Source organism: Rattus norvegicus, chromosome 7, assembly GCF_036323735.1.
Source record: "Rattus norvegicus strain BN/NHsdMcwi chromosome 7, GRCr8, whole genome shotgun sequence".
NCBI lineage: Eukaryota > Metazoa > Chordata > Mammalia > Rodentia > Muridae > Rattus > Rattus norvegicus.
Window position 1 is genome coordinate 30212150 of NC_086025.1, and position 11436 is coordinate 30223585.

The window sequence follows — 11436 nt, forward strand, 5'->3', positions numbered from 1 at the left end:
CAAATCCCGGAAGGAAGTCAACAGTCAGCCAGATAATAGTCGCAGTGAAGCAGTAGAGAGAAAAGAGGGTGTGGGAGAAAACAGGCGGGACAGACTGTGGCGTGGCTTTGTTTTCTATTAGGGCATGCCTCACGTGTCTGATAAAAAGAAAAGTAGAGAGGAAAGAGGGAGAAGGAAAACAGTAAGGGTTGGGGACACAGCCTCGTTGTAGAGCATCTGCCTAGGCCCTAGGGTATGTAAGGGTCTCGGTTCAATCTCCAATAACATGAAAGAAAAAGGAAGAAGAGAGATAAGGAGAAGAGGGAAGGAGGGAGAGAGGAAGGAAGGAAGGGTAGGCTTTAACACTGTCTAAGGCTCACGTAGTTCTGAGGGGTACAACTCTCTTCTACGCTGGACTACACATGATGGAAAGGAGAATAGTAAAGAAGACGTCAAGGGTCGTGGGCAGGACATATTATAGGGTATTGGGGAATGGAGTAGAGGGAGAGAAATAGAACAAAGTCACTTTTTGGTGGGGGGAAAGATGAGGTGAGACAAAGTCTCACTGTGTAGACCAGGCTGGCTTCAAACCCACAGAGATCCTCCAACTCACAGAGGTCTGCCCTCCCCTCTTCCTCCTCCTCCTCCTCCTCCTCCTCCTCCTCCTCCTCCCTCCCCCCCTCCCCCCTCCTCTTCCCTCTCTTCCTCTTCCTCTTCCTCCTCCCTCTTCTTCCTCTTTTTTGAGACAGGGTCTCTCTAAGTTGCTGGTCTCAAACTTCTGATCCTCCTGCCTCAACTTCTGGAGCAGCTGAAGTTATGAGTGTGACACAAGCACAGCCCATAATTTATATCTTATAAAGAGCCAGAAGATTGGGGGAGGGGGAGGATGTAATTATACTATAATCTTAAAAATAAACTAAAAGCCAGAAGAGAGGGGTTCAAAGGTTCCCACCACAGAGAAACAGCAATGCCATCAAGAAGATGGAAAGTCGCTCAGTCAAAGGCGGTGTTGCACGCCTTTAGTCCCAGCACTCAGGCAGCAGAGGCAGGCAGAAGAGGAGGAGAAGGGGGAGGAGGAAGAGGGAAAAGGGAGAGGAGGAAAGAAAAGGAAAGTTTAGCTTTATCGTTACACATTATAGATAGATAGATAGATAGATAGATAGATAGATAGATAGATAGATAGATAGATAGATTACTATATGTATACAATTCTTAGAAATGTCCTCAGAAAAGGAAACTGGCCAGGGAGATGACTTGGTGAGTACAAATCTATCAGAGTTCGCGCATCCAAATCCACGGAAAAAGTCGGATGCGATGGCACTTCTATGGAGAGACTGAAGGAAGATCACTTCGAAGCTTGTGGAGCAGCTAGCCTGGAGTACACACTGTGGCAACAAGAGAGACCACAGTTGGAAGGAGGGAACCAACTCCTACCCTCAGGGTTGTCTTCAGACACACACAAACACACGAGTGAGTAAGAAATGCTCTGAAAAGGAAACCCTGTGCATTCCTTTGCTTACTTACTTGTGGAACGCCTACTTTGGCCATAAAGGAAAGACACTGAGGATCCAAAGGTGAATGAAAGAGATGCTAATCGGGTATTGTGTCTTGGCACATGCCTGTAATCTCAGCACTCAGAGGCCGTGGGCAGAAGGAGCCCGGCAGATTCCGGGCCAGCCAGGGTTACATAGCACTATAGCACTTCAAAGAAAGAGAGAGAGAGAGAGAGAGAGAGAGAGAGAGAGAGAGAGAGAGAAGGGGAGAGGGGAGGGGAGGGAAGGGGAGGGGAAGGAAGGAAGGAAGGAAGGAAGGAAGGAAGGAAGGAAGGGGAAGGGAGGGGAAGGGAAGGGAAGGAAGGAAGCAAGGAACCTGACCAGACATTTGTTTATGTGTTTATCCACAATGAACAATGCTCACACATAAAGTGGAGGAACTTCAGCCTATAGACCGGTGGTTTTCAACCTTCCTAATGCTGCAACCTTTTCATTCCTACTTCAGAACTGTAATTTTGCTGCTACTCTTATGAATCATAATGAAAATATCTGATACGCAGGGTACCTGATATGTGACCCCTGTGAAAGGATCACTTAACCTCCAAAGGGGTCAGGACCCAAAGGCTGAGGACCACTGCCTCAGGCTAAGAAGTACTGTCATGGAATAGTTCCTTTAGCCCACAGAATGTTCTATGCACATTCTGAACAAAAGCACACAGGCCTCCGGTTTACAGGAACTGTGACAAGATGGGAAATTTGTCCAATACTGACTTGATCATAAGAAGACAGACTCAGGACAGACAGATCTTTTTTGAAAACAACCCAAATATGTCCTCGGTCAGATTATGAAGATGATTGACACATGTCAATTTGTTCTTCTCTAGCTAGACATTTCTTCCTCATATACAAAAAAGGAAGAAGGGGCTGGAGAGATGGCTCAGCGGTTAAGAGCACTGACTGCTCTTCCAGAGGTCCTGAGTTCAAATCCCAGCAACCCCATGGTGACTCACAACCATCTGTAGTGGGATCTGATGCCCTCTTCTGGTGTGTCTGAAGACAATGACAGTGTACATTAAAAAAAAAAAAAAAGGAAGAAGATGGTTGTACTCTCAGAAGTTCTTGGTGCGAGTATGCAGGGAATACCTAAAACAAGGCTGTGAGGCATAGGTTTAAAATGAAGTTGTTTTGCGGGTTGGGGATTTAGCTCAGTGGTAGAGTGCTTGCCTAGCAAGCACAAGGCCCTGGGTTCGGTCCCCAGCTCCGAAAAAAAGAAAAAAGAAGAAGAAGAAAGAAAAAAAATGAAGTTTTTTTGCTTTAAATCACATTCAATTTACTGTTGTCAGAAAATAGTTAACAATTTACCTACTGCTCTGGGTGCCTGCCAGGGTTCATGTGGGTTTCATTATGTCTACCATGGAGGACTAGTGAGAGGGATTCCTCTAGTTTATGTCTCTATTTGATACAGGCTCTTTGAGGAAAGGATGTGGGTATGAACCAGCGTTTTCCACTCAGCTGAACTATTTGACAACAGAGTTCTTCTGAACAATCGGGCTTTCCCCCAGTAGGCCCCCAGCTGAGAAGGTTACAATTCTTTCCTACCTGGCGCTCTGCAGGGGGTGTGACAGGTGGAGACCTTGCTGGGCATTTGCATTTAAAGAATTAATAAAAATTCCTCCTTGGCCTGAGAGCCGCATGAAGTTTATAACCTTGACGTTTTATAACCCCCCACGAGGGTTTGTGTCCTGGAAGGCCAGTGTAAGACTGCATTTCCAAGAATGTCATTAGTGATGTGCTATGGGGGCCACGTACTGGAACCATGTGGTTCCCTTAGCCACTGAATGTCACAGAAGGGAAACAAATAATAGAGAACAATGAAAGCCGTTCCCTGGGCCATACTAACCTTCGGGTCACCCTTATTAATGACAGCTATTCTATATGAATGTTTCTTCGTTCACAAAGTTGAGGGCACAAGGTCAACACTGGCTTTCTTGGGTTGACTTAAAAGAGCTTTTCACTTATTCTGGACTAGAAATGGAAGCCCTGGTATTTTCCAACGATGATGTCAAGGCTTGCTTTCTGAAACTACTTTAGAATGTGCTTGAATCGTCTCTGCCACAGTCCCTGAGCCCAGACCGACTTGGGGTCCTTGAACCTTCCCTGGGGCAACAGAGAAGAAGCCCACTGTTGCGGGAACCACAAGATGCTGAGAAAAGGTTTTTTGAGGAAAGCGTTCTGCTCCACCATCTTCCTCTTACCGGCAAGGGACAGAGGGGCAGTGATATCCCACTACGTGAAGAAAATTCAAAAGCATTTCCTGAGCCAAGGACGGAACAGGGACCCTGCCCCGGAGTTGACACTCCAGGAGACAGAGCAGAGCATAGGGTGCCAATCAGGAATCCTCCAACCAACCTGCCTGTGTGGGTAACTTTTAGGCCACTTGGGGCTTTCGCAGAGACTCCAGCGCCCTCTGGAGGCCATGCTGGTTTACCTGCCCTAAATTGTTCAGATATTGGGGGTAGAGGCTAGGAATCAAACATCCAGGAAGAATAAAATAAAGACAATAGCTATTACATCTCCTTCCTGAAGAACAAAGAAATAACAGAACTACACAAGAAAAGACAAGCATCGAGCCCAAAACCTTAAACTTGGGGAGGGGGGGAGCAACAGGAGAATTAGGGGTTCAAGGCCAGCCTCCCTACAGGAGACTGACAAAAATAAATATGAGTGGACAGACAGATGAACAGAGATGGATGGATGAATGGATGGATGAATGGATGAGTAAGTGGATGGATGGATAGATGAGTGAGTAGATAGGTGGATGGATGGATAGATGAACAAACAGAGAAATATATAAAAGAAGCAATATCTGAAATGGAACAGCCTCGATCCATCCATGGGAAAGAATTATTTTGAAATCTTTAAATACTATCAACTGTCAGACAGAGAGTCAATACAACCCAAGGTTGCTGTGGACTTTTTCAAACTAGAACAGTGTAGTAAGCATATGTTGAAAGGTTTAAATAACAGATGTGTGGATATACAAGTATATTCTGTCATACTATGCTGAGCTGCTCTTACACGCTTCCAAGTCGCTTGCTTTGAGAAGTGTGATGTACGGAATCTTCTAGTGATGCTGCATTTGACAGGAAGCTTGCGGAATTGCTTCAACTCCTTCAGGACGAACAGGACAGTTCCTAGGGAATTAAAGCACGGAGCAAGTGTTTTCTGTATTTGGAATGGTGTTGTTGTCCTTGTTTCTTTTTCTTAGCTGAGTCTGTAAGTCAGAAGTCAGACAGCTTTCTTAGGACATTCGTGGGAGCTTTAGATCCAGCTTCAGTGGCCGGACCTTCCATGATTCATGAACTCCCCATATCACTGTCTCCTACATTTGGCCACCCCCCCCCCATTGCTTTTAACAGCATTTCTAGGCCTGTGTAGATTAGTTCCTCTTTTTTTCGAAGAACTTCCAGCTTTTCATAAAAGAAACACCATCTTATTCTTTCCTTGTACCACTGAGAAAGCTGTATCTGCTGATTAACGTAACGTCATAAGTGTTACCCTACATGCTTTGGGTTCCATGACTGTATGGCTTTGAAATGAGAAAGGGAAGGAGAAGGAATGTGTCAAGCCTTCTAGGGAGAGCTGCACTGACGCACATTTGTAAGAAAAGCACAGCAAAGTCAATGGTGTCCGCTTCTACTCCGTTGATTTGATTGACTTGTTCCATTATTTACTTCTTATGAGATTTTAAAACAAATTTTTTTTTGGTTCTTTTTTTCGGAGCTGGGGACCAAACCCAGGGCCTTGCTCTACCACTGAGCTAAATCCCCAGCCCCAAAAAAATTTTTTTCATTGAGCAAATCCCTTTCGTGCATCCCCCGTTACTTCGTTTACAAGGTAGGTTGGGAACCTTTATAGAAAGCTGAATCCTGTACTGTATGGGAATGAAGGGTGCAATAGAACTAGATGTGGTGGTATACCCCTGCAATCCCAGCCAAGACGCAAAGGATGCTGTGAGCTCAAAGTCAGCCTTTGTCACAGAGCAAGCTACAGAGAGAGCCTGACTCAAACAAAACAAACAAAAGACCACTGAATATAATATTCAATAAATTAAGGTAACCTGTTACAGATCGAAAGACAAACAAGCAAAAACAATAGCAAAAACCCTCATGTCACATTATACACAAAAATCAGTTCCAGAAAGATCAAAAAAATTAATATTTATTTTAAAAGAATTTAAATAAGCTGAGCAATGTTGGCGCATATCTTTAATCCCAGCACTTGGAGGCAGAGGCAGGTGGATCTCTGTGAGTTTGAGACCAACCCAATCTACAGTGAGTTCCGGGACAGCCAGGGCAACACACACACACACACACACACACACACACACACACACACACAGGAGTTTAAATAAGAAAATATGACTTAGAAAATGATCAGTAAGTAAAGACATGTCCATAGAATAGAAACTTGGGCAATGATGAGATGCGATCACATTGATAAAAATGTACAAGTCTGGGCTGGTGAGACAGCTCAGCGGTTAAGAGCACTGGCTGCATTTCTAGAGATTCTGAGTTCCCAGTTTTAGATTATAAGGTGCTGACTATCAGAGTTTTAGGAGCTCATCTGTTCATGGGACTTAAAGCAGAGATAAATCACAGAATAAAAGTACCATCCAATTGGGAAGCATTGGATGAAGGGTTGAATTTGCTCAGGGTTTTTAACCTTTATGTGCTTTTTGGGATGTGGAGGGGAAGCATTTTTGTTTTTGTTTTTGTTTTTTTGAGACAGGGTTCTCTCTATAGCCTTGGCTGTCCCGGAACTCACTGTAGATCAGACTGGTCTCGAACTCAGAGATCCACCTACCTCTGCCTCCCGAGTGCCCGGATTAAAGGCGTGTGCCACCACTGCCAGCCTTCCAGTGTTTTATGCTTGAAAAAGAACCCCACTACTGAAAGCCAAAACAGCATGAGCCGTTGTAATACACCCACAAAGTAGGATTCTTCTGATGAGCTCTTCAAAAGAGTGGTGCCAGCTATCGGAAGGCGGGCGAGAGTGCGAAGGCTGCATGGAGTTGGTTTTGTGCTAAATTGAGTCATCAAGTCATAATTATATCATCTTCTCCATTCAGCTCTGCAACACAGAACCAAGAAGACAGGGGCGCTTAATGGAGCCATTCCTAAGAACAAGATTAGAGCTCCGAGCCACCTGCAAATGTATGGCTTGTTAATGCAGCAGCACTAGATGCTGGCGCTGCGCCCTACCTTGAGACTGCCCGGTTTCCCACATTAATTTATGAACACTAGGAAGTTGACTATGGGCTCAAAGTGCCCCCACGTGCACTTTCTCCCAGGCGAAGCGAAACCACCTGGTTTTGGGTCTAGCCTTTTTCACAAATCTGCTACAGTACAAACACCTCACAGGACATATGTGGCCCTGTAGTATTCTCAGTGTAAAGGGTTTCCCAGATAAAAAGCAAACACTTTAAGGTTGAGACCTCATTAGCATCTGCAAAGGGCTGTGAAAAGCCTCTCATCTCTTACTCCTGCCAAGAAAATTTTGTTTTGCTGAACATTGGCACTGTTCCTGTGTTGTCATGGTGGGTATTATTGTCACAGCTGTCTCAGGCGGCTCTGCCTTGAATATCTTTAGAAAATAGCACACTAATAAGGGACATGACATCCGCCACACCAAAAGAACTTTCTCAAAGGCAACAGCAGCAGCTACTACAGCAAATTTCCAAATAGGTAGGCCAAGAATCTCTCTTCATCTTTAGAATTATAGAGCCAAAGCTGGAATTAGGTAAATAAATAAGTAATCAAGAAGTAAACATTCATATATATATATATGTATATATATATATATATCAGAGGTAAGTACATTAAACGGTGAACACAGGTGCCTTCAACTAAAAAGAGAAAAAAATGACAGGATATTTTGAAGTTTTTTTAAAAATGATTTCTTTTTTAATTGTTTTTTTTCTTTTATTGGCTATTTTTTTATTTACATTTCAAATATTATCCCTTCCTGGTTTCCCCTCCAGAAACCCAGTATCTTCCCCTGCTTCTATGAGGATGCTCCCTGAGCCACCCAGTCACCCACTCACTCTCTCCCACCTCCCTGCCTTGACATTCTTCTACAGTGGGGCATCCAGTCTTGACAGGACCAAGGGCTTCTCCTCCAACTCATGCCCATCAAGGCCATCCTCTGCTACATAAGCGGCTGGAGCCATATGTCCATCGTTGTGAACTCTTGGGATGGTGGTTTAGTGCCCAGTAGTGCACATCTTTAATCCCAGCACCAGGGAGGCATAAAACAGTCTGTGAGTTCAAGGCCATCTTGCTCTACAAAGCAAGTTCCAATTTAGCCATGGATTCATCATTCATCGTGAAACCCTGTCTTTAAAAAAGGGTGGGGGGGGTTGGGGATTTAGCTCAGTGGTACAGCGCTTGCCTAGGAAGCGCAAGGCCCTGGGTTCGGTCCCCAGCTCCGGAAAAAAAGAACCAAAAAAAAAAAAAGGGTGGGAGGTTGGGGGAGGGGACTGGAGAGATGGCTCAGTGGTTAAGAGTACTGACTGCTCTTCCAGAGGACCCTAGTTCAATTCCCAGCAACCACATGGAGTTCAAAACTCCAGTTCCAGGGAATTGGAAATCTGGCACACATACATACAGATAAAACACCAATGCACACAAAATAAAAACAAGTAATGAAATAAAAATAAGTAAATACATAAATAAATAACAAAAAATGTCTACTGATCCTGGGTGGGGGAGTTTTCTATACAAAGCTCTCTTCTAAATTGACAAAACTTGTCCCCACTATGCTGTAGCCTGTGTGAAAGGCTACATGTCCTTTGGTTCTTCTACTGGTCAGAACTTAGTGGCTTAGCCACCTACATGGGGATGATTGCTACTACCTAACCAGGTCCATTAACTTCCAGACAAAACCTTGACTGGTCCAAGGATACATAACCCAAGGATACATTGATACATAGATGCATGGATACATGGATACATAGATACATAGATACATGGATACATTAATACATAGATACATAGATGCATGGATAAATGGATACATGGATACATAGATGCATGTTTAAATTGATGTATATTTAAATAGATGGTTATTTAAATGCATGCATGTTTAAATATATGCATATATGTATACATACACATATGCACCTACACATAAGCATGCATGTAAATGTATACACACATATATGCATACTACACATATAAGTACATCCATATATACATATACATATATACATATGCACATATACATACACACACATAAATCTCCTCCAAAGAGTCCCTTTTCCTTATACCAAGCTATCCTACTCTGCTCCTGGGGTAATCCTAAATTATTTTAAGCAATTCTTGTCTATTACAGAGCATTCATCTGTGACAACTGAAGTGGGGAGGAGGGATTCTAGCAGGCAGTTGAAGATGCTGCGGACCATCCCACACTGCACAAGCAGCTGCAACAGAAAGGGACCAGCAACATCAAAGTTGAAGCCCTATGCAAAGCAAGGCCTCTTAGGTTTTCTCACACATACCCTCCTTTGACCTCAGAAACTTCCACACAACCACAAGTGTATAGCCATAGAAAACTGGCACACAAATCAAACATTTGCACCTAGAACGAATTATAAATCATTATAAATTTATTTTTAGAGCAATTCTTTGGTATTCATAATTTTACCACTCGTTAAAGAGTGAAAAAAGCAAATTTACATCCTAATGAAACTGCTGTGCTTTGTTGTTTTTATGGAAAGAATTATATCTTAGCTTATTATCTGCTACGGCAGGCAGGACAGAGAGCACCTGAATTGCTTTCAGAATTGACTGAAAGTTGTAGGTAATTTAATTTTTTTCCTTTGTGGTTATGGTGTAAGTGTGGGTTTGTGTGTCACGGCAAGAGAGTGTGTGAAAGTCAGAAGACAGCTCTAAGGAGTTGGTTCTCTCCCTCCACCTTCCGCAACTTCTAAGGATCCACCTTGGACAGCCATGCTTCACAGCAAGGATTTTTACCTGCTAGCTTAGAAGAGGAATTTTTAAAATTCAAACATTCAAACACCATAAGATCCAGTTTATACTAATTTGATACTTGCATGATGAGGAAGGATGGTATAAAAACACCAAATCTTGGGGCTGGAGAGATGGCTCAGCGGTTACGAGCATTGGCTGCTCTTCCAAGAGGTCCTGAGTGCAGTTTCCAGCAACCACATGGTAGCTCACAACCATCTGTAACGGGATCAGATGCCCTCTTCTGGTGTCCGAAGACAGCTACAGTGCACTCATATACATAATATAAATAAATCTTAAAAACAAAACAAACTACCCAATCTTCATTCTATTATGTTCCCGAGAGCAGAAAACTCTACGAAGAGTCAAACCACTGTAAAATATCACAAGGACTTCAATTGTGACTTGGTATTTATTTGCTACTGTTGGACAAATGTCTTCAATGTTCCAGGGTTGACTGAAATTTAGGTTGTATTAATATAATCCTATCTTTGGAAAGAAAACTTTACTGATGGGGGAGGAGTGCTTTCTCAATGGCATTCTCTTCTTGTCTTGTGCCACACTAGGGCACGGCCTAACCAGTCTTCGTGCATCCTGCATCTGTGTGGTAAGCCAGTGTGAGGGATGCACACAGCTGTCTTTGATGACAATGGACCAGTCTTCCTTTTAATGTCACTTTGAGTTGTGTGTTTCAAGAATCGCATCGAGATTTACTCTAATTGGTAGCCACTGTGCCAGAGACGGTATTCAGAACTGAGAATAAAACTGGAAAAATAGAACCAATGTACGGTTTTCATTCTGAAGGAGCATCCTTCGATAAATAATTATGGTATAAGCTCTGTGTGTGTGAGTGTGTGTGTGTGTGTGTGTGAGTGTGTGTGTGTGTGAGTGTGTGTGAGTGTATGTGTGAGTGAGTGTGTGTGTGAGTGTGTGTGTGTGAGAGTATGTGTGAGTGTGTGTATGTGTGTGTACGTGTGTGAGTGTGTGTGAGTGTATGTGTGAGTAGTGTGTATGTATGTGTGTGTGAGTGTGTGTGTGAGTGTGTGAGTGTATGTGTGAGTGTGTGTGTGAGTGTGTGTGTGTGTGAGAGTATGTGTGAGTGTGTGTATGTGTGTGTGTGTGAGTGTGTGTGAGTGTATGTGTGAGTAGTGTGTATGTATGTGTGTGTGAGTGTGTGTGTGAGTGTGTGAGTGTATGTGTGAGTGTGTGTGTGAGTGTGTGTGTGAGTGTGTGAGTGTATGTGTGAGTGTGTGTATGTGTGTGTACATGTGTGAGTGTGTGTGTGAGTGTATGTGTGAGTGAGTGTGTATGTATGAGTGTGTGAGTGTGTGTGAGTATGTGTGTGAGTGAGTGTGTGTGAGTGTGTGTGTATGTGTGAGTGTGTGTATGTGTGTGTACGTGTGTGAGTGTGTGTGTGAGTGTATGTGTGAGTGTGTATGTATGTGTGTGTGTGAGTGTATGTGTGAGTGAGTGTGTGTGAGTGTGTGTGTGAGTGTGTGTGTGAGTGTGTGAGTGTATGTGTGAGTGAGTGTGTGTGTGAGTGTGTGAGTGTATGTGTGAGTGTGTGTATGTGTGTGTGTGAGTGTGTGTGTGTGTGAGTGTATGTGTGAGTGAGTGTGTATGTATGTGTGTGTGAGTGTGTGTGAGTGTGTGTGCATGTGCATGTGAGAGAGAGAGAGAGAGAGAGAGAGAGAGAGAGAGAGAGAGAGAGGAGCCAGATGTGGTGGTGCACACCTTTAATACCAGCACTGAGGAGGAGCCAGGGGTAGGCAGTTTTCTGTGAGCTCAGGGTCAATTTAGTCCACAGAGGAAGTTCTGGCTATGGGGGCTGTATACTGAGACCTGAGATGACACAATAGTTTAAAAACACTTGTAGCTCTTGCAGAAGACCCAACTTCAATTCCTAGCACCCATATGGTAGCTCACAGCCATCT